The sequence below is a fragment of the Cyrtonyx montezumae genome, unplaced genomic scaffold (genome assembly GCF_038088225.1).
Source record: "Cyrtonyx montezumae isolate F1298 unplaced genomic scaffold, pur_monq_1.0 scaffold_12, whole genome shotgun sequence".
Taxonomy (NCBI): Eukaryota; Metazoa; Chordata; class Aves; order Galliformes; family Odontophoridae; genus Cyrtonyx; species Cyrtonyx montezumae.
The window spans coordinates 11,127,027-11,132,546 of record NW_027071848.1 but is presented as its reverse complement, the minus strand read 5'-3'; positions in this window follow the sequence as shown (position 1 = coordinate 11,132,546).

Here is a 5,520-nt window from a genome sequence, read left to right as displayed (position 1 = left end):
TCCTTGAGTATCTCCCATACAAGGAAAGACTGAGAGACCTGGAGCAGTTCAGTCTGGAGAACAGAAGGCTGAATGTGGATCTCATTATTGCTTAGATATAAAGTGTGAGAATTGAGTCTTCAGGGAAGAATTTTTGCAGTGCTGTGCCACAGAGCAGAACAAGGGCAATGGGCAGAAAGTGGAATATAGAAGGTTCCCTACAAACACAAGGAAGAACTTCTTTAGTGTCAGAGTGATGGAGCACTGAAACAGAAACAACCAGAGAGGTTGTGGTATCTGGAGATATTCAAGACCCATCTGGGTGCCTTTCTGTGTGACCTGCTATAGGGAACCTGCTTTAACAGGAGTTTGAACGTGATGATCTCTAGAGGTCTCTTTCAACCCTTGTAATGCCTATTCTGTGAAAAAATGGAAAGTAAATAATAATAATAAAAAAAGCAGGCATAATTCACAGGTATTTTGGAGAAAAAAAATATGATTCCTGACATTATATATATTTAAAAAAAAATTAAAAAGTCAGTGTGTTTAATTTTGACAATACTCTTAAACATTGAATTTTCATCTGTCAAGAAATGTCAAGATGAGGCAGATATGGCTTTCAGAAGTTAATGTTTTATTAGAATCATCTTACTACATACTTAATTAAACAGTACTGCTTTTTATGAAATCTTCTCATATAAAACATGATATACTCAAAGCAAGATAAACTCATTCCTCTCATATTCAGTCCTTCAACATTTTGAAAAGTTGTATGTACACATACATACAACATATTTCACCATTTGGTAGCATTATTACAATGTCTGAAGCAATATTACTCTTTTTTTTCTTTTCTGGATGAAACTTAATGAGTCCAGAAGACCCAAGCTCTGCTGTGTGCTTGACAGTGTATAGGTGAACTAAGCACAACCCTTGTTGAAATCTCAATAGTGCCAGACTGCTCCAGGTTTTCAATGCCGTGTATTTGAAGCAAAAGAAAAAGGATGTGGGTTTTTTCTTCACAACAGAGACTTAAACAAGTACAGTGTGTCTATTGTTTAAATCTAAACAATTACCTGTCTGTTAAGAGTGACTTTCTGGTTCTTCTGTTGAGAAACTGTAACTGCATACTGCATAACAAGATATTTTTTTACTAGTGGCTGTCACATGTTTTGTAGCTTCTATAAATACAAACTACCAAGAAATGGGAAAATATTTCAAAATGCAACATAATAAGTGCAGAAGAACTCTGCCTCTTTTTATCATTTGCATGAAGGACAGGACTTACTATGTAGTAGGAGCACAGGCATGCTATGTCCTTTGGTAGAGACAGGACATTCCATAGTTTGGAGGGACAGCTTCATATTCTGTTAGCAAATAACATTTTGACACCTTCCTTCATTTTTTGTCTTTCATTCTAGCATTTTACTGTCTAACGATTTATGGAGGAGCAGAAATACTATAGGAAACAAATAGTTTCCGTGGGAGTGGATACACAGAGACTTGCTTTGAGCTGCGCAATTAGGTAAGGAATATCTCATTCTTCCCACAAACTACAGAAAAACTCTCAAGAGTTATTTTATATCAAGTATTTTAAACAGAGATATCTAAAGTGAAATCAACATCCCAGCTAAAGGTTGGCTTCTGAATATGTCCATAAACAAATCAGTTTTCACTACATCCAGAAGCTAGGTGCCTGTTCCATATTCTAGCTCCAAAGACTCTCTCAGTTAAGCATTTATTCGTTTAGCACATCTGGACTGCAAACTTGAGCCCAGCTTATCCTTCTTTCTCTCAGCTTTAGTAGTAGGAGGTGAAGGGTGCTGCAGTTTTTCAAAAAGTTCTGAGCTAAGGATCATAGAATCATAGGACTATCAAGCTTGGAAAAGACCTCCAAGATCATCCAGTCCAACCATTCACCTACCACCAATAATTTCCACTAAACCATATCCCTTACTACAGTCTCTAAATGTTTCTTGAATACTTTTCAGGGATGGTGATGCAACCACCTCCTTGGGCACCCTTACTGAGGGTGAACTCAATCCCCTTATCCAGGTCACCAATTAAGACACTGAACAGGACAGGCCCCAATACCAACCCCTAGGTAATAGCACTTATGACTGGTTTGCCAGCTGGATTTAACTCTATTCACCACTACTCTCTGGGTTCAGCCATCCAGACATTTCTTCAACCAACAAAGACTATATCTGTCCAAGTCACAGGTTATTCTCCAGGAGAATACTGTGGGAGAGTTTATCACAGACTTTGCTGAAATCTAGATAGACTACATCAACAGCCTTTCCTTCATCTACCAGGTGGTTCATCTGGTCACTCAACCATAGTGGGAGCTCAGGTTCGTAAAGCAGGACCTGCCTTTCATGAACTCATGCTAGCTGAGCCAGATCTCCTGGTCGTCCCACGTATTCCATGTGATCTCACTCAAAATGATCTGCTCTGAGAACTGAGCACTGAGGTCAGGGTGACAGGCTTGTAGTTCCCCAGAGCCTCCCTGCAACCCTTCTTGTAGTTGGGAGTCACAGTGGCAAGCAGAAATGCATGAGATAATCCCCATTCAGGAGGAAAGCATGAACCCATGACTTAATTATTTTTTTTTACTGCTTGTTTCAGGTGGCCAAACTATTTTTACTGCCTGTTTCAGGATGAGATAAATCATTTCCTAGTGGTGTTTACTGCTCTCATTAACTGACAAAGCACAAATGGCCAACTAACGCTAGATAAGATCTATACTCATAAAACTGTAGCAGGGAAAAGCACTGATCTGTGCTCATCCATTCACTCTTCTGATATATCCACAAAGGAAAACAAAGCCGTGAAGGCATGTAAGTTTAACTGGTATAGTGTTGAAAGATTGGGCTCAAGAGATAGGAAATAAAAGTCTCTTTTTGAAGTATAAATAAGAAGGAATACTCTAATACCCAAAAGAAGTGTGGAAGCCATCGGGAAAATATACACATCCTAACAATATCTGACTTTATATCTTGTAAGAGTCACAGACTCTGCCCACGAACAACTGAAATAAGGTTCTATCAGAAGAGAGTAAAGATGGACTGCTAAGAATAGATGTATGACATCAAACAACACAGGATCAAAGTTATTTTTTTCACCAAATGGCATGCAAAATGGAAGAAAGAAGCCACCACACTGATTTGTAAGTAGGTTTAATAAGAAGGCAGAACATTTCAAAGTTACTGCCCCTGCAGATCTGAACTTCGGTCATTACAGTTTGTCATAAGTTAGCAACTAGTTGTAAGTTAACAACTATATACTCAGAAATGGTCATTTCCAGATCACTGTTATGCATTTGTCAAAAGATATAGCTGCTAACTGTATTATTCCTAAATAGCTGCTTGATTCTTCATTTGCTTAATGTATAACACTCAGTGCCTAATGATTATTTAATTGTTCTTCATTGTGTAGAAAATTTCCTGAATTCACATGTAATCAAGCATGCATATGTGAAAAACAGAACTCATCAGATGTGATTTATAATGAAATTTCTTGTGAAGGAGAGAACACAAGAAGTATCTCTTCTCATTATTTTTGGAGTCTCGGTCCAGCAAATTTCTTATCAGACACTGCATATAATTTTGCTCGTCTATTTTTTAACATAGAGTTCAACATAATTTGATCACTTTGTCATCCAAGCTTTTACTGCCAAATTCAGAAGAATTCATATACTATGAGCAACATTACAAATCACTCTTGACAAATTCATGCTGGTCAAAATGAACAGTTCATAAGCCAGACACAGTTGATAACTGTGTCTTCAAAAAGTCTGTGAAAAACGAACACAATCATCAGCAATCTAATGGTTAAATCTAAGCACGCTACAAGTCCATATAGTGAGCATTTCCATAACAAGATCATTTAGAAATCTTTAGTCTGGATGTATCTGTGTATCTCTTGCCAAATCTAGGGATGAGGAACTGGGCTGGAAAATCTGATTTGAGAACATAAGATTCACAGTGGGAAACAGAACACAGACATCTTCTCTTTCAACCACAGAGGTTTGGCATCCTCTTCACATGCTGGTTAACTTAAGAAGCCCTGGGAGTTCTCAGGAGAGAAGTGGGGTTCTGCATGATTAGATTCTAATTGGAGGAAGTGACTGTTTCTCTATTTCACATAACACAGCTGCTCCTCCATTGGGTTGGGGTCTTTTTGTTGTTTTTTTTTTTTTTTTTTTTTACTAGATTTTAATGAACAGTTTATTTGCATAGAAAGCTTTGTTTCCTATTTGTTGAGTGTTTAGGAAGGACAGAAGAAAGGATTATTATTTGCTGCTATATTTCAATTAAAAACTACCAAACTGATGTGCCCTAGTTTCTTTTGATTACATGCTTCTGGAGACTATCCAGAAGCTTGAGATTGTTCTGGGTGTACTGAATTTGAACAAAAACACTTGATTTGCCATGAAAGGTATCCTGACATAAAAAGTTCATCTAACCCAACTGGTAAATGCAAATGTTTTGATAGAAATTTCTATACAAGAGAAAATGGGTGAGTACATCAGTACATCAGAATTATCATGTTAAACTGTAGAGCCTACAAGTTAGGGCTTGCTGTTCAGGTAAAACTCCAAGTTGTCCCTTTGTGTGGTGTTAATCCTTCGTGCTCTAAGTGAATATTGGATATATCACATTAATCATAGAATCATAGGATCACAGAGTGGCTGAGTTGGAAGAGACCTCAAAGATCATCAGTTTCCAATGCCCCTGCCACAGGCAGGGTTGTCAGCCACTAGATGAAGTACTAGATCAGATTGCTCAGGGTCCCATCCAACCTGGCCTTAGACACAACCAGGGATAGGATATCCACAATCTCTCTGGGAAATCCTCATTCCCCATTGAATTACCTTTTACCAGAACTAGCTTCTCAGAAATCAACCCAAGCTTCACTTCCTGCTCCTGTGTTATACATATTTTCCTGAACACATAATATATGAAAGGTGTTTTTTTTTTTAATTTCAGAAGTGCTTTGTCAGAAGAACAATGATGTAATTCTAGTGATATCTCTATTTACACTGAAATTCTGAAGATAGAATTATCCGCATTCTATACGATACGATGACATCATTCAAAATACCCAGTAATGACAGAAGTCACAGGTACATGACTTTGCAAAATTAAAGTAGCACTGAATGTAATCCAAAAGAAATGACCTTCTTGCTCTATTAAGACAGTACATTACTTTTACTGGAAATCAAAGTAAGAATATGAAATAAATCTGATTCATTATTTTGCTTCTAGAGATAGAATAATGGTAGATATGGACAATGAGAATTTTTAGAAAAAAAAAAAAAATTTAAAACTATTTCCAAAAGCCACGCAGTCAGTCAAAATCCTTCCTGGATCAACTTTAGTTGATCAGATTAACTGTATCATTGTTAAAAGCCCTCAGTACGATTTTAAAATATTTAGTTTCTTAATGTCTCCAGAAAAGTAGGAGGATTTCAAAGGATGTGGCCTGAATCCTGTTTATCTTGCCCTTTCTCTCTGATGCAGATAGTCTTTGAGCAGT